We start from the raw sequence: 25,249 nt of genomic DNA, 5'->3' as shown, positions 1-25,249 counted from the left end.
TTGCTGGATGCTGGAGAATTTATGGAGCCTTCAGAGCCAGCAGGAGAGTAAACAATGCTGAATAGAGACAGGATGCTTAATCCTGGCTTTGCCTCTGGTATCTGAAGTCTCTTTCAGCTCTAAAATGACAGGATTAGGGGATGGAGTAGAACTCACAGAGATACCAAGCAATGAGGTTAATTGTCTAATTTAAGAAAGTTCTGGTAGGCTAGAACAGTGGTTCTCAAACTGGGGTCCCTGTGCATCACCTGGAGAATTGTTAGAAATGTAAAGTCTTGGGCCTCATCCCAGACCCTCTGAATCAGATTCTCTTGGGATGTGGCCCAGAAATCTGTGTATTAAGAAGCCCTCCAAGTGATTTGAATGCAGGCTTAAGTTTGAGAACAGCTAATGTAGAGTCATGTTATTCCGAATGTGGCTCAGGGCATTCACATCATCCCAGAGCTGGCTAAAGAAGCAGAAGTTCAACATGATCTCCTTAGCCCTCCTGAATCAGAATCTGCATTTAATAAGATCCCTAGGTGATTTCAGTGCACATCAAAGTGGAGAAGCCCTGGGTATAGATTCCTGGTCTCCAGGTTTGAAGATTGTGATTCATTAGATCTGGAGTGGGCCCCTGAAGTTTACATTCCTAAAAAGGTTACACTGCTGACCCTTCAGGGCAGGGACTATATTTGGAGCAGCAAAACTCTAGATTTTAGGCCAGGTTTAGAATCTTGGCCTTGGGATGGTTTCAAGCCAATTAAACTTGGTTTGAGCCACTCTACAGATGTGCAGGCTGTGCACTGCCCAAGTCTAGAAGGTGGGAGTTCACACAGACTATGAGTCAACAACCTGAAACCCAAAGCTAAGTACAAGAAGAGGCAGGGGCTGGCTAACGAGTAGGTTTTAGAGAGAGAGCTGGGTTTGAATCCTAACACTGCAGCTTACATAGTTGTGTGATCGTGGGAAATACATTGAACTCTAAGTTTCAATTTCCTGTCTTATAAAATGGAGATGATCATACTTGCCTCACTTATACAAGAGATACGATGGTCAGTACATAGCACAAGCCAAGGGAACAGCGGGTGTCATCAGACTTGGAGGCTCCTTCTCTTTCAGTCTCATCCTGGCTAGCGGCCTAATTGCCTGGTTCGGGCTGAAGGCCAGGTGAGTATGATGGGCTTTTCTTTAGAGCTCCCGGGGGTCAGATGAAGGTGAGACAGCAATAACTCAGGCTGTTTATATTAGGAACACTTCCCATGGGTTTGTTTGCACAAATCGATTCATAAAAATGACCAACGTGGTCAATTTCAAACCACACCCCAGGTTCACCTACCAAAGTCACAAAAGACAGTAAGCAGCCCCTGGGTCTGCCAAGGCTCCCTGCGGTGCCCCTGGACTCATGCAGAGGCTTTGTGAGGGCACTTTGGATAACCAAAGTTATCGGCCCTCTTCCATGTAAGGGCCACAGCTAGACCCTTCCTGTATTTTTAGGAGAAAAAGACAGTCAGGAATGCTCTGACACAAACCTAAAGACCAAATTAAAGTCCAAACTTGGGGAGATGGATGAGGGGAGAGCCATTCTGGGTACAGAGCAGTCAGTGAGATACTTTGAAAGCTCATCAATAACAAACCAACCAGGGCAACATTAAGAGGTCAGAATGTTTCTGACCTCTCATCATCAAGATGGTGTCAGAAACTAGACATCCCCAAATTTTCTTTTTAGGAGAAGTCTTCTAGAAGAAAAGGATTTTCTTTCTTTTTCTTTCTCAGGGGGGGGGGGGGGGGGGGGGGGAATTTTTAGGTGGGAAGGGCAGCTGCTAGACAGGATTTCATCTTAAAATGACCACTAGAGGGCCTCAGAGACCCAGGAAAACTTTTCCAGTTTCCAAGGAGAGGCCCTAAGGCCCTGAGAGGGAGCTGGTAGGTCTGGTTTGGGTGGGGTCGGGAGGGTGGAACACTAGGGGTGATTTCTGAGAACCTCAGCAGATGCTCACGTTCCCATGAGAAAGAAGTAGCCAACCTGTTAGTTAAGTTAGGTAATTAATTGATCAATTTATCCACTGATAAAAGATGTCTGCATGCAAGACCCTGTTCTGTCCTTGGAGTGAAAGTAAAAATGAAAGTACAGGACTTTTATAAGCGAGCCGCTAGCTCAAAAGAAACCTAGTTTTAGTACTGTATCAAGGACAGGATTGGAAGGTATGGATTTAGTATCCCATTACTTTCATGTGCTGCCCCAATAAATAAGATTAAAATCAAAACAGCATTTTGCTATGCAAATATAGCCTCAGGTGAAGTCCCATTGGGCCATACATTGGCCCCTCCTATATAGAAATTCTAGCACTGTCCTCATTGGCACTTTGCAATGTACGTTGAAGCAGAGAAGAAGCTGTCTTCTCTATTACTGCTCAAACACCCTTAAAGTGTACAGAAAGGACACCAAAGAAACTCATTTAGAAACTCATTTTTCCTGAAGAGATCTAGAAAATAAGACAGCTATCTAAGTAGGGGGACATGCTAGAAGATGACCTACCAATGTGTGTTCCAACCAGAGAACTGCTGGTCCTGGAAGCCAGGAGGACAGAGCATAGGGCAGAGTCTGCTAGGGGAAGAGATTCCTCTCCCTTAGCCTCATGGCTGGCTCTACAGCCCTCCCAGAGGGCATTTTGGCTAAGGAAGCCTTTTACCAACATGACCTAAACCTGCCACCCTCACTCCCACTCCACCACAGCGGCAGCAAATTTATTGAGTAGGAAAGAAGGTTCCTGAAAGTTGGAGAAGGGTTGGGTCTCCCAGTCCATGGGTTTGCTCTGGGAGAGCTGAGTCCTAGATGACTTGCAAATATGGTCTCCTCTGTGCAGAGCGCTTCTGGAAAATGAAAGAAAGTGGTTGGGTTTCAGTATATTTCCTTGGTTATAGGAGACAGATGGATAAAACAGATGAGATGAATCAGATTATATTAAGCAATATAATTATGTTTCCCTTTTAATAGAAATTTCCTTTTCAGAGGCTAAAAACCCAATGAACCTCTTGTATGCCAGTTTCCCATGGATGAAAGGAAGGACGTTTTCCCTGTGAGACTCTCTACTGCTGTCTGGATCCCTATGTCCAGCCCCTGTTGCTATTCTCTCCAGATGACATAGTCGGCTACATCAGTCCTGTAGATCCTGCCTCGATATTGTTCTTAGCTCCTTAGTTCCCACCACGTTAAGTTAAGCATCCTTACGTGGCTACCAAGGACAGGCCATCCTTTTCACATTATACCCATCCTTTACTCTCATCCTACTGGTCATCTCACTGTCCAATAAAGGATCCTTGACATTGACCCCTCTGAGTGTTTACCCATGCTATTCCCCTTGTTTGGATACCCTTTCTTCTTTCTGGCATAGAAACTGAACCCAAGCTACATTTTCTTCAGAGTCTTTCTTGACTACTTAATCTTATTGACTTTGAACTCACTTTTGAGTTTCTTTTCCTCTTTGTTATCTTATTTTAGGAAACTTGATTGTGATCTGACAATTAGATGGCTAGGTTTTTGAGGGCAGAGATTTGAATGTAGCATCTCAAGACCCCAGAATGGTTAACCCATGCACACATGAGAAACACAATTAGCATTTGCCTGGTTAACTCCTATGCATCCTTGGATCCTAGGTTGAAGTTCACTTGCTAAAGGCAGCTTCTCCCAATAGATCCACATCTCCTACTATAGCTCCCCAGGGAACCATGTATCTCTTCTGCACAGCATTCTTCAAAGATAGGAATTTTTATTTATTTGCTTTATTTCATTACTCTGTTCCCTCCATGAAGGCTTTATCTGGTACAGAGTGAGTACCCTGTAAATATTTATCTAAATGAATTAATAAATGTTGGTTGGATGGCTGAACTGGAATGTGATGCGGACTTCTTGGGGAACGAGGAGAACAGAGTTAAATATATTACTCTCCCATGAGCTGGTATCCTTGAGCACAGTCCTGAAAAGAATCTAACAGCAGAGGCTCAGATGGACCAAATCAGCAAAATCATTTTAGGGTCATTATTGGAAATGACTAACATAATATTTTCTCAAGAATTTTATGATCAAGTTATAAAACTAATACATGTTTATTGTGGAAAATATGTAAAGTTTAAAAAATTATAAGGAAGCAGAGGAAAATAACTAAATCTACTCCTCAAAGACTTTTTAAAAATAATATTTTCTTCCAACACTGAATAAGCACTTTTTTTAATACACACTGGAAACCCTACTGAATATACAATGTTGGATCTTGCTTTCTTTTTAATTACTTAACATTAAATGATAAGTGTTTTTTCTTGTTATTGAAAGCTCTTTGGGTTGGATTTTAATAGGTCATAGAGTTTCAATTTTAAATAGCTCCAGAATATTCTACTCTATGAATGTACACTGTCATTCCCCAATATAGGACATGAGGGTTAATAAATGTGAGTTTTGACCCTTATGATTTTGAATACATTCTAAAGATAAATGGGAGATGTGTGGCAGACTTCCCCAGGTGTTTCAATGCAATACCTACCTTTATTACTGGCATATCACCCTGGCTATCCAGATCTCAGCCCCAAGTGAGTGCTCCTCATTCCTGGGGTCTTCATCCCCAGTCCCTATTCCTCCATCTTCTACTTCTTTCTTTGTAGCAGACACTATTGGTGCCCTGCCCATATACTGTCAAGATTCAGCATTTCTGTACATGACAATGGCTTCTTACTGCAAGCACCCCAGATTCTCCGCTTAAGGATTTTCTTGGCTGCAGGAGCACGCTCAGTCATGAGTGAGGCAGGCTGGGAGTGCCAAAGTATTAATGCCCCCAAATAGCCCTTAACCAATAATAAATGGGAATTAGTGGGTAATATCCCAGCTCCTCCTTACCCGTGAGGAACAAGTTGGAGGTGTGTTCTACACAGACCTCCCCACCAGGGCTGAGTTGCAGTTGCCCATGGGCATAATTCATTCATCAACACACCTGTATTAGCTTCTTTGCCTTCATTGCCTCATTTCCATATTCTCCTACTGTGTTTCCTAGAATCACCTCACAAACCATTTGGATTCAAATCTTTGTTTCAAGGTCCACTTCTGGGGGACCCAGTCTAAGACACCCCACTTCTTAATAATGAGTTCTAGCACTTTCCAGCTTAGAGAGTGCCTCTTCTTTTCAACTAAAGTGGAAAGTAAAAGTTTAAATGATCTAACACATATTTTAAGGAACAGGGTAAAAATGCGAAACCATGCCAGATGGCTGACTCTTTATCATCAGAACGTCTGATAGGAAAGCTCCCAAGAGGGAATAAATTATACAGAGGCTCTGGTCTCTTTGGAGGTGACTTTGGATTGTTCTTTCTTTCTCATTTCTCTCTTCATCTGCTTCCTCTGCAGTAGAAGTCATCCTAAGATGAACTATTTTTGCTGCCAATCCCTAATTAGGTTTCCAGATGCAGCCATAAACCTGGATGTGATGCTCTAGGTATGCTATACAGCAAAGTTTATATTTATTTTACTTAATTCATGGTTACTACTAGTTACTAAAGGTCTAATATGTGCTGAGCAACTCTACTAGGTTCTGTAAGAGATTCTGAAGGGACCATTAAGACACTATCCCTGTAAAGATAAGACATAAACACTGGACTCCTGCAGGGCTGGAGTGTGATGTGTCAATTGAGGGGCAACACATAGACCAAAACAACTCTAGGGATTCAGAGAAAGTAGCTTTATTCTGGCTGGATTTTTAGAAAGCTGCTTGGATCAGGCTAAGAATAGTGGGTGGGTTGGATTTTATTAAGCCAAATAGATCAAGACAGAGATAGAACTGATCCAAACTTCCCCCATCTCAGTTCCTAAGGGAATTCTATTTGATGTCTGAAGGTAAAATAACTGCTTCCCTCCACCTCCCCACCTTGTTTTCTTCTATCTCAGCTCCTCCAGTACAGGCTGAGGAACCTATAGCACCTTTCTGATATAAAGACTGAGCCAGAGCCTAGTCAAACTGTCATGTAGTCATAGGCATTTCCATTAGGAATGCATTTCATTTGAGATATGAGCATGTCATCTCACAGGGGTTTATTTTTTTATAAAGGTTTTATTTATTTATTCATGAGAGACAAAGAAAGGCAGAGACACGTGCAGAGGGAGAAGAAGCAGGCTCCATGCAGGGAGCCCCACGTGGGACTCGATCCCGGGTCTCCAGGATCAGGCCCTGGGCTGAAGGCAGGCGCCAAACCACTGAGCCACCCAGGGATCCCCTCACAGGGGTTTAAACAAAATAGCTGATTGCATCTTATGTTAAGAGAAGATTGGAGGTAGGCATTTGCTGGTGCTGGTTTAGCTACTCAGCAACATCAAGGATCCAGGTTTTCTCCATCTTCCTACTCAGCCTTCGTAAAGCCAGTGGCTTTTCAACTCATGCTACTCACCTCCTGCTTGCAGGTTGGCTGCTTTGGACTCAGGCGTCACCAATGCCTTCCAGGCAGGAAGAAGGGAGAAGGGGAGTAACAGGTGTTCCTCTTCTTCTTAGCAAGGCAGCAAGTTTTCTTAGGAGTCCCTCGCAAACTATACGTATGTAGGACTGGATCATATGGCCACCCCTGGCTGTAAAAAAAAACATTCTGAGAATGCAGGGATTCCAATTTTAGAGTCTTTCCTTGTAGAATGTAAGGAAAAGGGGGATAGGGAATGGCTGCAATAAAGTTCCTACAAATTCTGTCTTCTCTTACAGGAAACTTCATCTGCTGTGGCCAAGACTCAGTGCCTTGCTCCCCGATAGCTGGTATATTAGTCACCTATTCCCCCAGCCCTACTGGACGAACCACCCCAAATCTCAGTGGCAGGTAACAAGCATGTGTTATCAGGCTCACAAATTTGCTTATTTGCCAGAGTAAAAGTTCTGCTGTGCTCCACGTCTTTCACTCTTCTGGAAGCAGAGAAATGGTGCGGCAGAAACACAAGGGCAGCAGCACGCATTAGGAGGAGGCAGGGGGGGATCCCTGGGTGGCGCAGCGGTTTGGCGCCTGCCTTCGGCCCAGGGCGCGATCCTGGAGACCTGGGATCGAGTCCCACATCGGGCTCCCGGTGCATGGAGCCTGCTTCTCCCTCTGCCTGTGTCTCTGCCTCTCTCTCTCTCTCTCTCTCTCTCTCTCTCTGTGACTATCATAAAAAAAAAAAAAAAATTTATCCCTGGGTGGCGCAGCGGTTTGGCGCCTGCCTTTGGCCCAGGGCGCGATCCTGGAGACCCGGGATCGAATCCCACATCAGGCTCCCGGTGCATGGAGCCTGCTTCTCCCTCTGCCTGTGTCTCTGCCTCTCTCTCTCTCTCTGTGACTATCATAAATAAATAAAAAAAAAATTTAAAAAAAAAAAAAAGGAGGAGGCAGGGGCCACGGGAACAATCCCCACAGACGCGCCTACAGCACCTGCCGCCGCTGTTACCCTTGGGCCCCGCCTCTCACCAGCAGAGCAAGGACGCGGGCACCAGTGAGCAGCCCGGGTTACCTACCAATATCGGCCAATCAGGATGAAGCCGTTTTGACCAATCAGGATGTAGCCTTTCCAACCAATCAGACGCTTTCTTCTTTCCCTCATTAGCATATTGCACCAAAGTGGAAACCGGGCAAGGAACTTTGTGTATATAAGCGGCGCCTTCCGTGTGTTCCGGGAGGTCGGTGGTACGGTTTTCCGTTGGGTGTGTATCCTTGCAATTTTAGCTTTACTGAAACACAGCATTTCCTGTGCTTTTGTTTTGTGTTTTTAATTTTATTTATTTATTCATCAGAGAGAGAGATTGAGGCAGAGACACAGGCAGAGGGAGAAGCAGGCTCCATGCAGGGAGCCCGACGTGGGATTCGATCCCAGGTCTCCAGGATCACGCCCTGGGCTGAAGGCAGCGCTGAGCCACCGGGCTGCCCTGCTTTTGGTTTTTTGGGTCCAGCCTCATTTTTATTGTTGTTTGGCCAAGGAATGCAAGGTTGGTAATAAAGATGTGCTGCCGCATCAGGTGCAGGCTTGCAACTCTGGCACACTACCACTTTGTCTGTATTCCACTGGCCAAAGAAGCCTCATGGGGCTAAAGCAAGACTTTTTGTGAAGGAACTGTAGAGTACTTGGGCAAGGACATGGGAGTGGGTAGGGATAAGGATGGGGACGGTTCCCGTACCCCCTCTGGGTAACCTGTGTTTTTTGTGTGCTGCAAGTGGTGGTGGACCTAGGGTGTGAATCTGTGTCCTTGCTGGTAGCAAACGTGCCTGTGATGGGCAAGGACCTACTGAAGGTAAATCCAATTGGTAAAGTGACCCTAGGTGTGTACATTTAGATCAGGTGTGAGGAAGAATGATCCAGCACTTGTCATCTGCGAGACTCTATTGGTAGCACTTCACTTACCTTAACTTCTTTAATCTTTATTATAAATGTATGAGGTAAGTCCTATTATTTTTTTCTTTATTTTTTTATAATAAATTTATTTTTTATTGGTGTTCAATTTGCCAACGTACAGATAACACCCAGTGCTCATCCCGTCAAGTGCCCCCCTCAGTGCGCGTCACCCATTCAGCCCCACCTCCTGCCCTCCTCCCCTTCCACCACCCCTAGTTCGTTTCCCAGAGTTAGGAGTCTTTATGTTCTGTCTCCGTTTCTGATATTTCCTACCCATTTCTTCTCCCTTCCCTTCTGTTCCCTTTCACTATTATTTATATTCCCCAAATGAATGAGACCATATAATGTTTGTCCTTCTCCGATTGACTTACTTCACTCAGCATAATACCCTCCAGTTCCATCCACGTTGAAGCAAATGGTGGGTATTTGTCATTTCTAATGGCTGAGGAATATTCCATTGTATACATAAACCACATCTTCTTTACCCATTCATCTTTCGATGGACACCGAGGCTCCTTCCACAGTTTGGCTATTGTGGACATTGCTGCAAGAAACATCGGAGTGCAGGTGTCCTGGCATTTCATTGCATCTGCATCTTTGGGGTAAATCCCCAGCAGTGCAATTGCTGGGTCATAGGGCAGGTCTATTTTTAACTCTTTGAGGAACCTCCACACAGTTTTCCAGAGTGGCTGCACCAGTTCACATTCCCACCAACAGTGTAAGAGGGTTCCCTTTTCTCCACATCCTCTCCAACATTTGTGGTTTCCTGCCTTGTTAATTTTCCCCATTCTCACTGGTGTGAGGTGGGATCTCATTGAGGTTTTGATTTGTATTTCCCTGATGGCAAGTGATGCAGAACATTTTCTCATGTGCATGTTGGCCATGTCCATGTCTTCCTCTGTGAGATTTCTCTTCATGTCTTTTGCCCATTTCATGATTGGATTGTTTGTTTCTTTGGTGTTGAGTTTAATAAGTTCTTTATAGATCTTGGAAACTAGCCCTTTATCTGATACGTCATTTGCAAATATCTTCTCCCATTCTGTAGGTTGTCTTTTAGTTTTGTTGACTGTATCCTTTGCTGTGCAAAAGCTTCTTATCTTGATGAAGTCCCAATAGTTCATTTTTGCTTTTGTTTCTTTTGCCTTCGTGGATGTATCTTGCAAGAAGTTACTGTGGCTGAGTTCAAAAAGGGTGTTGCCTGTGTTGTCCTCTAGGATTTTGATGGTATCTTGTCTCACATTTAGATCTTTCATCCATTTTGAGTTTATCTTTGTGTATGGTGAAAAAGAGTGGTCTAGTTTCATTCTTCTGCATGTGGATGTCCAATTTTCCCAGCACCATTTATTGAAGAGACTGTCTTTCTTCCAATGGATAGTCTTTCCTCCTTTATCGAATATTAGTTGACCATAAAGTTGAGGGTCCACTTCTGGGTTCTCTATTCTGTTCCATTGATCTATGTGTCTGTTTTTGTGCCAGTACCACACTGTCTTGATGACCACAGCTTTGTAGTACAACCTGAAATCTGGCATTGTGATGCCCCCAGCTATGGTTTTCTTTTTTAAAATTCCCCTGGCTATTCGGGGTCTTTTCTGATTCCACACAAATCTTAAAATAATTTGTTCTAACTCTCTGAAGAAAGTCCATGGTATTTTGATAGGGATTGCATTAAACGTGTAAATTGCCCTGGGTAACATTGACATTTTTACAATATTAATTCTGCCAATCCATGAGCATGGAATATTTTTCCATCTCTTTGTGTCTTCCTCAATTTCTTTCAGAAATGTTCTATAGTTTTTAGGGTATAGATCCTTACCTCTTTGGTTAGGTTTATTCCTAGGTATCTTATGCTTTTGGGTGCAATTGTAAATGGGATTGACTCCTTAATTTCTCTTTCTTCAGTCTCATTGTTAGTGTATAGAAATGCCGCTGATTTCTGGGCATTGATTTTGTATCCTGCCACGCTACCAAATTGCTGTATGAGTTCTAGCAATCTTGGGGTGGAGGCTTTTGGGTGTTCTAGGTAGAGTATTATGTCATTGGCGAAGAGGGAGAGTTTGACTTCTTCTTTGCCAATTTGAATGCCTTTAATGTCTTTTTGTTGTCGGATTGCTGAGGCGAGGACTTCCAGTACTATGTTGAATAGCAGTGGTGAGAGTGGACATCCCTGTCTTGTTCCTGATCTTAGGGGAAAGGCTCCCAGTGCTTCCCCATTGAGAATGATATTTGCTGTGGGTTTTTTGTAGTTGGCTTTTAAGATGTTGAGGAATGTTCCCTCTATCCCTACACTCTGAAGAGTTTTGATCAGGAATGGATGCTGTATTTTGTCAAATGCTTTCTCTGCATCTAATGAGAGGATCATATGGTTCTTGGTTTTTCTCTTGCTGATATGATGAATCACATTGATTGTTTTATGAGTGTTGAACCAGCCTTGTGTCCTGGGAATAAATCCCACTTGGTCATGGTGAATAATTTTCTTAATGTATTGTTGGATCCTATTGGTTAGTATCTTGTTGAGAATTTTTGCATCCATTTTCATCAGGGATATTGGTCTGTAATTCTCCTTTTTGGTGGGGTCTTTTGTTTTTAACATTTTCTTAAAATTTTTTTAATTTTTATTTATTTATGATAGTCACAGAGAGAGAGAGAGGCAGAGACATAGGCAGAGGGAGAAGCAGGCTCCATGCACCAGGAGCCTGATGTGGGATTCGATCCCAGGTCTCCAGGATCGTGCCCTGGGCCAAAGGCAAGCGCCAAACCACTGCGCCACCCAGGGATCCCCTGGTGGGGTCTTTGTCTGGTTTCGGAATTAGGGTGATGCTGGCCTCAAAGAACGAATTTGGAAGTACTCCATCTCTTTCTATCTTTCCAAACAGCTTTAGTAGAATAGGTATGATTTCTTCTTTAAACGTTTGATAGAATTCCCCTCGGAAGCCATCTGGCCCTGGACTTTTGTGTCTTGGGAGGTTTTTGATGACTGCTTCAATTTCCTCCCTGGTTATTGGCCTGTTCAGGTTTTCTATTTCTTACAGTTCCAGTTTTGGTAGTTTGTGGCTTTCCAGAAATGTGTCCATTTCTTCTAGATTGCCTAATTTATTGGCGTAGAGCTGTTCATAATATGTTTTTAAAATCATTTGTGGGATCCCTGGGTGGCGCAGCGGTTTGGCGCCTGCCTTTGGCCCAGGGCGCGATCCTGGAGACCCGGGATCGAATCCCACATCGGGCTCCCGGTGCATGGAGCCTGCTTCTCCCTCTGCCTGTGTCTCTGCCTCTGTCTCTCTCTCTCTCTCTCTCTCTCTCTGTGACTATCATAAATAAATAAAAAAATTAAAAAAAATACCTCATTTAAAAAAAATAAAAAAATCGTTTGTATTTCCTTGGTGTTGGTAGTGATCTCTCCTTTCTCATTCATGATTTTATTTTATTTTTATTTTTTTCATGATTTTATTAATTTGAGTCTTCTCTCTCTTCTTTTTAATAAAGCTGGCTAATGGTTTATCTATCTTATTAATTTTTTCAAAGAACCAACTCGTGGTTTTGTTGATCTGTTCCACAGTTCTTCTGGTCTCGATTTCATTGAGTTCTGCTTGAGTCTTTATTAACTCTCTTCTGCTGGGTGTAGGATCTATTTGCTGTTTTTTCTCTAGCTCCTTTTGGTGTAAGGTTAGATTTTGTATTTGAGTTCTTTCCAGTTTTTGAATGGATGCTTGCATTGCGATGTATTTCCCCCTCAGGACTGCTTTTGCTGCATCCCAAAGATTTTGAACAGTTGTATCTTCTCATTCTCATTAGTTTCCATGCATCTTTTTAATTCTTCCTTAATTTCTTGGTTGACCCTTTCATCTTTTAGCAGGATGGTCTTTAACCTGTGTTTGAAGTCCTTCCAAACTTCTTGTTGTGATTTAGTTCTAATTTCAAGGCATTATTGTCTGAGAATATGCAGGGGACGATCTCAATCTTTTGGTATCGGTTGAGACCCGATTTGTGACCCAGTATGTGGTCTATTCTGGAGAAAGTTCCATGTGCCCTTGAGCAGAATGTGTATTCAGCTGAGTTTGGATGTAAAGTTCTGTAGATATCTGTGAAATCCATCTGGTCCAGTGTATCATTTAAAGCTCTCATTCCTTTGGAGATGTTGTGTTTAGAAGACCTATCGAGTGTAGAAAGCGCTAGATTGAAGTCACCAAGTTTAAGTGTATTATTATCTAAGTATATCTTAACTTTGGTTATTAATTGATTTATATATTTGGCAGCTCCCACATTCAGAGCATATATATTGAGGATTGTTATCCTCTTGTTGGATAGATCCTTTAAGTATGATATAGTGTCCCTTTTCATCTCTCACTACAGTCTTCGGGGTAAATTTTAGTTTATCTGATATAAGGATGGCTACCCCTGCTTTCTATTGAGGACCATTTGAATGGTAAATGTTTCTCCAAGCTTTTATTTTCAGGCTGTAGGTGTCCTTCTGTCTAAAATGAGTCTCTTGTAGACAGCAAATAGATGGGTCCTGCTTTTTTATCCAGTCTGAAACCCTGCGCCTTTTGATGGCGTCATTAAGCCTGTTCACGTTCAGAGTTACTATCGAAAGATATGAGTTTAGTGTCATCATCATATCTATTCAGTCCTTGTTTTTGTGGATTGTTCCACTGGACTTCTTCTTAAAGGGGAATTTTAAGAGTCCCCATTAAAATTTCTTGCAGAGCTGGTTTGGAAGTCACATATTCTTTCAGTTCCTGCCTGTCTTGGAAGCTCTTTATCTCTCCTTCCATTTTGAATGAAAGCCTTGCTGGATAAAGTATTCTTGGTTGCATGTTTTTCTCATTTAGGACCCTGAATATATCCTGCCAGCCTTTTCTGGCCTGCCAGGTCTCTGTGGAGAGGTCTGCTGTTACCCTAATACTCCTCCCCATAAAAGTCAGGGATTTCTTGTCTCTTGCTGCTTTAAGGATCTTCTCTTTATCTTTGGAATTTGCAAGCTTCACTATTAAATGTCGAGGTGTTGAACGGTTTTTATTGATTTTAGGGGGGGATCTCTCTATTTCCTGGATCTGAATGCCTGTTTCCCTTCCCAGATTAGGAAAGTTTTCAGCTATGATTTGTTCAAATACATATTCTGGCCCTCTGGCCCTTTCGGCGCTCTCGGGAACCCCAATTAAACATAGGTTTTTCTTCCTCAGGCTGTCGTTTATTTCCCTTAATCTATCTTCATGGTCTTTTAATTGTCTGTCTCTTTTTTCCTCAGTTTCCCTCTTTGCCATCAACTTGTCTTCTGTGTCACTCACTCGTTCTTCCACCTCGTTAACCCTCGTCGTTAGGACTTCTAGTTTGGATTGCATCTCATTCAGTTGATTTTTAGTTTCTGCCTGATTAGATCTAAATTTTGCAGTCATGAAGTATCTTGAGTCCTTTATGCTTTTTTCTAGAGCCACCAGTAGCTGTATAATAGTGCTTCTGAATTGGCTTTCTGACATTGAATTGTAATCCAGATTTTGTAACTCTGTGGGAGAGAGGACTGTTTCTGATTCTTTCTTTTGAGGTGAGGCTTTCCTTCTAGTCATTTTGTGCTCAGTGCAGAGTGGCCAAAAACAAGTTGTATTGGGAAAAGGAGAAAAAGGGAGGAGAGAAAGAAGGAAAGAGAAAAAGAAAAAAGAAAAAAAGGAAGAAAAAAAAAAGAAGAGAAAGAGAAAGAAAGGAAAAAAAGGGTGTGGGGGGGAAGCAAACAGAAATCAAAAGGCAAACACACACACACACACACACACACACACACACACACACACACACGGGGGAGTATCTTCTGATTCTGTATACTTTAAGTCCCTTGACTTCCCCTGGAACTGGTCCGTCTAGCTGGTCTTCTGGGGGAGGGGCCTGTTGTGCTGATTTTCAGGTGTTAGCACTTGGGGGAGCTGCTCTCCCCCCTGCCTGGTGCAGGGCTCAGTGGGGGTTGTCCACCCCGTGAGGCCCCAGGAGGAACAACCGCAGTGGCGGGGGCAGCTCTGGGACCCTGGAGTCAGCTCCCGCATTAGCTCCAGGGCTCTCCGTCTGCAGGGCCTGGAGGCTCCCGGACGGGGCTGCTCATCTGCTCAGCTCGGGGCAGGAGCGTCCTTGTTGTCCTGGGCCCTCCCGCCTCTGCCTGTCCCGGGGGAGGCCGGATCCTGGGCTGTGTCCCGGCGCCCTGTGCTCCGGGGCCTGCGCTGTTGGATTCGTGCTCCCGCCCCGCAGCCCCCTCCGCGGAGCCGCCGCCCGAGCCCCTCCGAGCTGCTCCGGGTCCCGCCGAGCGCTGCAGCCCTTAGGGAGCTCGGCGCACTCTCCTGGGTGCACAGGTGCCTGTTAGTGTCCCAGGGAGCCCAAGGGCATCCCCGCCCTCCTGGGTCCTGCTCCAACTCCCTGCGAGCCCCTTTCCACCCAGGAAGGTTGGTGCAGCTCCTGCTCCTCCGGGACGGGGCTCTCCTGTTCTGGGGACACTCGCCCCGGCCTCAGCCCGGCTCCTCGCGGGGCCCCTCCCCCTTGGAGGCCTTTTGTTCCTTTATTTCTTTTTCCCCGTCTTCCTACCTTGATGGAAGCGCGAACTCTTCTCACTGTAGCGTTCCAGCTGGTCTCTCTTTAAATCTCAGGCCGAATTCGTAGATTTTCAGGATGATTTGAAGGTTATCTAGGTAATTTGGTGGGGACAGGTGACTTGGGGACCCTACTCCTCAGCCATCTTGCCCCTCCTCCTCGGTAAGTCCTATTCTTGATCCTCTTTCACAGATGGAAACCCGAAAGCAGAGTGAGTTGAAACAACTTCTTCAAGGTTGAGTAGCTTGGAAAAGGTATGGATTTCCACATGACTAATGGCAAAAGGAGATGAGGCACTTGGCAGATGATGCCATCTTCTTCATGAAGCCACATGAATTCTAACCGTAATCCATTTTGGAGAACCAAAGAGCCTCATTGCTAAGATTTTTGATTTGACATACAAAGGATTTTTCCTGCCCGACAGCCCTTCTCTTCCCTAGTACAGCAGCTTGATTTTTCCCTTGGGAGAATCACTGTCCCTCATCTAAAGCATGTGATTTGAAAAGCAGGTCTGACCCTCTATCTCCAAGGCTGGACAATCAATCAGGCCTGGGGACTAGGTGAGAAATCAGCATCCACCATCCAGACTTTTGTTCAGGCTTTTAGGCCTGCTCTTTCTGGTAGGGATGTTTTTTTTTTTTTTATGATAGGCACACAGTGAGAGAGAGAGAGAGAGAGAGAGGCAGAGACACAGGCAGAGGGAGAAGCAGGCTCCATGCACTGGGAGCCCGACGTGGGACTCGATCCCGGGTCTCCAGGATCCCGCCCTGGGCCAAAGGCAGGCGCCAAACCGCTGTGCCACCCAGGGATCCCTCTGGTAGGGATGTTAAAGCTGGGATAGCTGGTGGCTATCTTGCCATGGTTGGAGAAACTCTGAGATTTAAAGCAATCCAGGGGGGCACTGATGCTGGGAGACTGAGAGAAATAAATTCCTAATGATGTTATTTGAGGCCTGGATTTTTTTTTTTTTAAAGATTTATTTATTTGACAGCACATGGCCAGAGAGCACAAGCAGAGGGAACCTCAGAGGGAGAGGGAGAAGCACACTCCCTGCTGAGCAGGGTGCCTGGGACTCAGCTTCAGATCGCTGGGATCATGACCTGAGCCAAAGGAAGACCCTTCACTGACTGAGCCACCCAAGCACCTCCCGAGGCCCTGGATTTAGCCATACTTGAGCTTCTCATTACAGAGCCTGCAGACTTCTTAGTTACTTGAGCCAATAAAGAACGTTCACTGTCAAAGCCAGTTTGAATCAAATTTCTGTCATTTGTGGCAAACCACCCTGTCTAAAAGTGTACAGATCACTTTTCTGGACCATTCTGCTGCCCTGGGAGCCTCCGTCCTTTCTGCAACAGATCTTGGAAAGTTAGGCTGATTTCCTTTCTCTGAAGCTTCCACCGACATCCACCTATTCTTACATGGAGCTTTGCTCCTTGAACCTTCAATTCCTTATTGACACCAATACCAAGAACAGTTCCTTTTCATTTAAAGGCTGTAGGCTCATCATTTTAAAGAGAAAACAGGTCACATAGAAAATCAGCATACAAAAGTTTGAAAGTGGAAAAATCTGACATGTTCTGACAGCTGTGGCAGTGTTTTGCTGTTCAGTGTGGTAGCCGTGAACCATTGCTGTCTACTGAGCACAGCAAATGTAGCCATTGTGAGTTGGAAGCTGAATTATTTATTTATTTAATTTCAGTTAAAAATTAAAGTGCATATTTGATTTCGTTATTGGAAAATATTTTTATGCATGCTTGGAACAACTTGAGTATATGAATTTTTCTTACCTACTGTACTTTGTAAATCTAAATACTGATCCAGTATTTCTGATAAAAATGTAGTATCTGAATTGACATATGGTATAAGCATAAAATACACATAAGATTTAAAAGATTAGATTTGAAAAGAAGCAAAAATGTTTAATTTTTATATTGACCACATGTTGAAATATTTTTGATATAGTGAGTTAAAAGTGTTTTAAAGATTTGAGAGAGTGGAGGGGAGGGGCACAGGACGAGGAGAGCGAGTGGGGAGTCAAGGGAGGGGCACAGGGAGAAGCAGACCATCTTAAGTCCACTCCACACTGAGCGCGCAGCTAGATGCAGGGCTCAATCTCATGACCCTGAGATCATGACCTGAGCCAAAACCAAGAGTTGGAGGCTCAATTAATTGAGCTACCCAGGCCCCCCTAAAAGTATTTTAAAAATTTACATGTTTCCTTTTACTTTCTCAAACATGGCTCACATTATATTTCTATTGGACAGTGCTGGTTTACAGTTTCTGTGTAACCAAATCAGTGATTTGAAGACCCTACTTGTACTATGTAAGGCAGAGTTCACCAAACCTATAGTCATGGTGTTTTGTTCTGACAGTGCTCAGGATTTGTACCTGTACTCTGGAAAAAGCATTAAAGAAATGTGTCAGCAACCCTTCTTATGTTAGTCTTCTTATAAAAGTCTAGAACCATCTAAGTAGTTTTTATTTTTCATGTCATTATTTGATCAATGAACAAACCTTCTGCTTGTTCTTTATTTGATACTTTTATAGTTAAGGGTATAAAACATAAGTTCCTAAAAAATAAAAAATGGGGTAATATTTAATGCAAAATATTAGATGTTCTAGATTATTTCCAGAAATCTTCCCTTATTGTATTTCTTTGGTTGCTGTTTTGTTAATTTTTAAAATTATTTTTAATGTTAATTTTTAATTTTAATTTTAATATTATACATGTCTGATATTTTAATGAAATCAACTGGCAACCCTGGGAAAACTCTGCTTTGTTTCATTTTTTCCACTTTCCAGACATCATCACTCTAGAGTGCTTCTTTCCTCTCAAGCTGGAAGATACAGTTGCAGCAAAATGGTGAATATGGGCTCAAGCTGCAAGGGACCTGCCAACTGGGAGGCTCCTGGCCCAGTAGGTCCCCTCCTGCACGGTAGAGATTCCCTTCAGATTTTCCTTTTAAGCATTCAAAGATCCCTTGGCACAAACAACAAAACAAACATATGCTCTTCACCCTGGAAAGCTGAAAAACAAAAGATTGTTTGTTTGTTTGTTTGTTTTTTAAAGGACTTCATTGTAAATCCAGAATATAGCCCTCAAACCATGTGCTAGCCATTTGCCTGCTTGCTCTCTGAACCATTCTCCACACTTATGCTCTCCTCTGCATTGCAGAAGGCTCCTCCTGCAAGGAGGAGTTTCTCAGACTTTCCAGCCAACTGGCTTCTGGGTCAGTTCAGCCCTGGTAGGTATGGGTAGGAGATAGGATGGGACAGTACACTGAAGATAGGGAGAAGACAAGAAGCTTATCTTCTCCCCTCTTTCTTTCTGAAGATGTGTCCTCTTTGGTAGTGGCTTTTGTGTCTTTAGTTTTCCAGCTCTTGTCAAACAACCCTTTATTCTATGACCTTATATGTAAAAATTTAGAAAAGGCACCTAAAATAATGCTGTAAATTGATTATGGACTTACAGTTAATATTTTAAAAATGGATATGTATATATGTTGAATTATGATTATGGTTGATGGACTGGATCAGAGAATGCCACTGGGGGTTAAGATTAAAGGGGACCTGATGTACAACTCTAATGAATATTTTATTCTTTTACAAAAAGAAGAGAGGCCATAACATGAAGGAGAAAAGAAAAACCACACTTCTGGACATTTTGGGGGAGAAGAAATGAGCTTTAGCATAATATATTTTTTCTTAAGGTTTTTTTCAGGGATTGTATAAATATCATTAGTTTTCTGTTGCTACTGCAACAAATCACTGGATTTGGTGGCTTAAAACAATACCAACTTATTATCTTACAGTTCTGGAGGTCAGAAGTCTGACCTAGGTCTTATGGAGCTAAAATTAAGATGTCAGCAGTGTAGCCATCCTTTCTGGAGGTTCTAGAAGAGAATCTGTTTTCTTCTGTCTCTACCAGCTTCTAGAAGCCAGCCACATTCCTTTTGGCCCCTTTATCCATCTTCAAAGCCAGCAAGATTACACATCTTTGGCCATTCTTCTGTAGTCATATTTCCCTCTGACTGCAGCAGGAAAGTTTGTATGATTTTAAGGATCCATGTAATTAGGTTGGACCTACCCAGATAATCAGGATAATGCCACATCTCAAAAGCCTTAATTTAATCACATCTGCAAATCCCCTTTTTGCTATGCAGGGTAACATATCCACAGGTCCTGGGGATTAGGATGTGGACATTTTGAGAGAAAGGCCCATTATTCTGGCTACCATGATAATTTATAATAGAAGATACACTCCATCTGTTAAACCAACGGCTCTCTCCATCTATCTAGCACGGATGTAAACCCCTTCATTTAGCATGCTATTTTTCTGAGAAGGCAACATTTTTATGCATGTTCAAGTCTATAGCAGTGAGGGTGTTCCTCATCTGATTATGCATAGCTGAGCAGAAAACTTGCTATACATTTTTACAATAGAATGCAATGAAAATTTTACCAGTTCGCTAAGATGGTTCTCATCAGGACAGCCAGGCAGGTCTCAAATTAAAGTTATGATAGAGCTGCCTTGCAGATATTTCTCCCAATGAAGAGACAAGCATCACTTGCTCTAATTGTTGCTTTGCTATCGCAAAATCATTTTGCGATAATGACAGACTAACACAGTTCTATGAGATATTACACTTTGTACTAGTTGCAGAGATTCTGCTGAAAATAGGTCAGTTTCTTATGAAGTAAAATTTTGCTGAACTGGTTAGTTGTCTAGAAACTGGGGCTTGGAACTAATTATTAGAAAATACTCATGTTCACTGACCTATGAGGAGCAAGCCTTCCTTCCCAAGCAGATCAGCTTCTCTTTAAGGAGAGAGGTAATGAAACTCAGAACTTTGCAAAGAGATCACAAGTAGGCATTTGATTAAGCAAACAAGATAAAGCAAAGTTGGTAGATAATCATGAAAACAGTTCTTGTCAAGTCTTTCCACATTTCACTGAGCAATTGCATTCCTCCAGCAAACAAAGGAATAACACATTAAATGTTCAAGAAGTTGAATTGTGCAATTAACCATTAGAAATATTCAAGCTGCTCTTCCAGTTTATCAGAGGTTAACTGCTTTTTTTCCTGTCATCCTTTTGTAGGGCTTTTGTATGCTTTGTTTCTGAAAAGTGATTTCAGGAGCTAGAAATTGTTTCGAAACTTAAGATATGAGAAAGGGGACATTTCTCTGACTTCATAGCTCAAGTCAAACATTGTTTATGAATTTAGCAAAACATCTAATCATAGTTATTTTTTTTCCTGGCTGATTTTTCTTTTTCTTGGACTAGTGGAAACCAAGACAAGTAGGGGTATTGTTATTGGGCTGCGAAGACCTATTACCCATCCCAAATTGAGCTGGCAAGTTGTGGGCAGCTGTATTGTCGGCACCTGCTTTCTCTATGCCCAGCTGTAGGCTGTGAACTTCACAACTGCCCCCAAGATGTAGCGTTCTTGGTTTTAAACTCATTCTCATGCAGCCTCCCTTTTATGGATGCTTCCACTTTTGAGGTATGCAGAGTTGAGTCTTCTATTCTCCCAGTCTTGAGAAATTCAACCCTGTCCCTGGCCTGGCTTCTCTGTAAGGGAGAAGGTGAAAATTGCCTTTTCATTTATTCCATAAATATTTATTCAGTTTCATCTTAGATTAGGTTCACTCAAAAGTAGACCCAGAAAGAAGATAAAGTAAGCAGTTTTTTTGGGAGGTGATCACAGGAAACACTTAGTAGGGAAGTGGGGAATGAGATAGGAAGGGAAGGCAATGATAAAGACTGCATTACCGGGATGCCTGAGTGGCTCAGTGGTTAGGTGTCTGCCTTGGGCCCAGGGTGTGATCCTGGAGTCCCGGGATTGAGTCCCACATCGGGCTCCCAGCATGGAGCCTGCTTCTTTCTCTGCCTACATCTCTTTCTCTCTCTGTCTCTTATGAATAAATAAAATCTTTATATAAAAAAAACTGCATTACCAAGTTAAGTTACCACTATGGGCAACTGGAGCCCAAGCCCACTGGGGAACTCTGGGAGCCATGTAGAAGACCCAGAGTTGATCTGTCTAGGACAGGGGAGCTGGGCTGTATATCCACCAGTCCCTAAGGATTGTTGGTGGAGGCCTACCAGTAATTAATTTCCCAGACTGTCAGTCAACTGTGCTGAGGCCAGAGTGGCTTTCTGCTGTTTGGAAGAAAGCCCTCTGGCAAAGAGATGCAGATACTGGCAGTTGGAAGTAGAGCAAACTCACATTGTAGTGGTAAAATTTGAGACAATAAGACAAACAACTTTGTGTTTCAGCCTGAGTAAGGCATTGAAATAAGTGTTGGAGAAAAGGCTAATCTACTCCAACTGGCATGTTAAGCAGGAGCAGCTATGTTTTGCTGTGTGCTCAGAATGATGCAAGGTGCTGTAGAGGAAGCAGCAAAAGTAGGAGGCATGGTCTCTCCCTGATTCTGAGGTGCTTATCAAATAGTGAAGATAGCCCTGACTTCATTATGTAATCTGGGCAAATGAGCAAAATATAATGCTGCTATAGGTGTTAGGGTAGGATGGGAAAAACTTCATGGAGAAAGCAAGAAATAAAGGAAGGAAAGTGTTTGTAGAAACAGAGACAAAGCCCGTATAGCTGGAGGAACTGAAAAAAAAAAATTCAGCATGGAGACAAAGTTAGCCTAGCGTGTTGATAGTGAACAAGCCCATGTGATTGGAGTAGATGAGACCTATTCAAGAGTGAGAATCTTCATGCTGTAGGACAGGGCCATCCTGAGAGGTTTGAAGGCAGAACAAAAAAAGTCTTGGTTTACTATTCTCCTAGAGATGTCTGTCATTGCCTTAAGCCTATAATCCCATGTGAAAAAGTCCACCCATGCCACAGTACTGCTGAAGAAGTGGCTGTGTCTCAGAAGAGGACCCTGCTTCCACAGTTGCATCCGATTGAGATGGGGAAGACATCTGACCTCAGGTGGGCTAATTAGATTCTGGTGTTTGGGTTTTGGGGTTTTGTTTTGTTTTGTTTTGTTTTTCCCTGGTATTTGACATTTGGACCTAAGGCAGTAAGAGTTCGAATCAGCTGGTTTTCTGTAGAATGAGGGCAAGTGGTTTTGTTTCCTTAGTAAGCCACAGCCATGTGCAAACAATTACATTAAAGCTTCATAGGAAATACTGAACTGCAGCAAAATGAGTTTATGCATTGAGAGAATCAGAGAAGGGAGGAGACCATGTGGCCCCCAAAATTTGCAGATAACTTTCTAATCCCCAAACCCCAGGGCATGGTATATTTCTGTAAACTTCCCATTCAAACTAATTAGAGTGGGTTTCTCCTCCATGGAAATCAAGGACCCTTGACTAAGACAAAATGGTAGCCATTAATTTGCATATTGCCAGTGCTCCAACTCTTTAGTCCTAAGAGTTGACCTCCTAGCTGGTGATCCACAGAAGAAAACCTTGAGATGAGAATCATGTGCAAATGGTTTCTTAAAGGAGAGCTCCAGGGAGACCATAAAGAAATAGAGGAAGCAAGGGGGTAGGGAATGAAGTCAAGCAGGGTGTGGATTCAGACTAAGTTGGTGGAGCCTGCAGGAGGTGCTGCAGTGGAAGTCAGGTCTCAGGTTTGCTTTCGTCCTTAACCCCAGGCAAGGGTGGTGTTTTCACTCTGCCCTGTCCCAAGGATGCATTTAGGCAAGACCCTTGCCCTCAACTTCTCTGTAGCCTAGTAGCTGGAGATGAACTTGCAAAAACACATAAGCAACTAGAAAAATGGCTTCCAGGTGGTAGAGGAAATCTAGACCCAAAGGAAGTTCTCTGCAAACAGTGAATGCTTTAACATCTGTGTGCCCCACCTTCACCCACCCCAAATAGAGAACCAAAGAACAGCATAAGTGTGGCTGATTCCTCCCGGGTACTTTCAGGTTTTCCCTCTAGAAAGCAGGATTTCCTGAAGGATGACTGTTGAAGGAATGTGATAAGGATCAGCCAGAGCCCAGTGTACACTCACAGCCTTGACCCAAGAAGAGAGAAAAGTAAATATTAAACCCAACATCAATAAGACTGCTGTGTGCTTTTCATTTCCTCTTTTCCCTAAAGGCATGTTTGCTCTTTCAAAGACTAGGAACATACTGTTTTAAAAAAATAAACAGGGTCAGGCTGCCAAGAAAGCAGTGGGCATTTGCTTGCAGTAGTGGGGTTTTTACCCAACGTGACCTCTATGTAGGGTGGGAATTGTCGAAGTATGGACCAGAATTTACGAGGCTTTCAGGAGTCTTAAAGGCTCAAACTGATGAAATGTTGAGAGCTTTTTCTTTATTATGAGCAAATGATACACCATATATCACTTTACTTTTTTATATATAAGCAAGTGCTATATACTAGTAAACTACTATATGAAGAATTCACTATTACTAAACTTTGGAATTCGTATATTTTAGGTAGTACACTATTGAAGTTTACTGAAAACAGTAATTCAGGATTCCAGTGAAAGTCAGCTTCCACTAAGTATTTCACAGCTGCACACAGGTGGATAGAAGGAATTCCCACAAGGCTTGGGGAAACCCTGAGAAGTCCTCCCCAGTGGGATCATCTATAGCTCTTACTTGGAGCAATGCTTGCTTCTTAATCATTAGCTGTTGTTGGCTCAAACTCCTCTTAATCTACTTTCTTTAGCATTTGGCTCATTTTCTCATGTTGTTCTCCCCAAAAGTAGAGTGTGAGATAAGGGTATAAGTGCAAGTAGTTTATATGGAGAGTGGTCCTAGGAACCACTCAGAGGTGAAGGTGAGTAAGGAGGTAAGACAAGGAAAGGAGGAAAAGCCATCAAAAGTGTGTTAATGAGCAGAATTAACCATGGTGGGCAGCAGGAGCTCGAGCCTTTGGGGGCTTTGGAGAGATTTTGCATGACATGCCTCAAAGTTGCTCTACCAGAGAGGTGAGGATTGGGGTATTTACCCAACACTTCCCACTGGCAGGTCTTAAGAGCTACTTCTGGAGGCATCAACTCACAGATACTTCCAGCCTTCCTTGCACACTGGATCATCCTCCTGCAGCCAGAGAAAGCCCTTAGGGAGAGTTGCAGATGGTTTATTAGAGACTGTTCCATGAAAATAACAATCAGAAGAGAGGGCCAGCAGAAGCTGGGCAGGGCACAGGTGTACTATCAATGAATGCATATTTCAATGAACAGAATTTGGGGCGGATAGTTTTCTAATAATTTCACTTTGAAACACCTGTGCTTTGTATTCCAAAGAACTATGTAAGCCCACATTGCTTAGTAGTCATGGAGAACTTTATGTAAGGATATAATTTTAATGTTGAACTTGGAGGATGGGAAGAAGCTAGACATATGAAGAAGGGAGCATGGTCCTAAAATCTTGGGCATTAGTTTGTCCATTCAATTTTTGAGTGCAGAACATGGAAATTTATTTTTTTTTATTTTTTAAAGGTTTTATTTATTTATTCATGAGAGACAGAGAGAGGGAGAGACAGAGACACAGGCAGAGGGAGAAGCAGGCTCCATGCAGGGAGCCCAACGTGGGACTCGATCCCGGGTCTCCAGGATCAGGCTCTGGGCTGAAGGTGGCGCTAAACCGGGGAGCCACCCGGGCTGCATGGAGATTTAAATCCTAGATTGCTTGAAGAGTGATTCTTAGCAATCCTGTTCTCATTCAGAATGAAATTGTTTTGTTTGTCTCCTGCAGGATACAATTTCAGATTTTTCATTTGATCCCATTTTAACATTGTGCTTCGCATTTCTCTATGCCCACCCATTAGTCACATTTGCCAATTCCATTTTCACCAATCACTGCTTTGACAGTTTCCATCTTCCATCCTAGGTTTCTCTAATCTAGTTTCTTTTTTGTTTTTTTAAGATTTTATTTATTTATGAGAAAGAGAGAGAGAGAGAGAGAGAGAGAGAGAGAGGCAGAGACACAGGCAGAGGGAGAAGCAGGGAGCCTGATGTGGGACTTCATCCCGGGTCCCCAGGATCAGGCCCTGGGCTGAAGGCAGCGCTAAACCGCTGACCTACCCGGGCCGCCCTCTAATCTAGTTTCTTTCTTTCTTCTTTCTTTTCTTTTCTTTTCTTTTCTTTTCTTTCTTTCTTTTCTAATCTAGTTTCTTAGAAAAAAAAATCTCATTGGAGACACAGAAATTCTCAATCTACTCTAAAACATTGGTGGGAATGATAATTCAGATACCTGAGACTGGACTTGCCCCAATTTGTCTGGTTATAAACTTTCCCACTTTGTCTTGCCCCTCAGCCCAAAGGTAATTCCGTATGTCTCAGATACTAATCTTGAAGTTTTTCCTAGGTTCTTAACACTCTGTGAGTGTCACTCACTCTGTGAGTAATTGCAGGGC

The 25,249-nt window shown here is 43.0% G+C and overlaps 1 protein-coding gene across 1 annotated transcript in view; it reads right to left on the bottom strand.

Moving 5' to 3' along the window:
• Nucleotides 1-17,823: 17,823 nt before the first annotated feature.
• Nucleotides 17,824-25,249, bottom strand: part of ANKEF1 (ankyrin repeat and EF-hand domain containing 1) — a 56,455-nt gene continuing 49,029 nt past the window's right edge. Inside the window, exon 11 of the transcript XR_005984470.1 lies at nucleotides 17,824-17,940. The gene's annotated coding sequence lies outside the window, so the exon portion shown is untranslated. The remainder of the gene's footprint in view (nucleotides 17,941-25,249) is intronic.

Source organism: Vulpes lagopus, chromosome 18 (genome assembly GCF_018345385.1).
Source record: "Vulpes lagopus strain Blue_001 chromosome 18, ASM1834538v1, whole genome shotgun sequence".
Taxonomy (NCBI): Eukaryota; Metazoa; Chordata; class Mammalia; order Carnivora; family Canidae; genus Vulpes; species Vulpes lagopus.
This window is presented reverse-complemented; position numbering and strand designations above follow the sequence as displayed.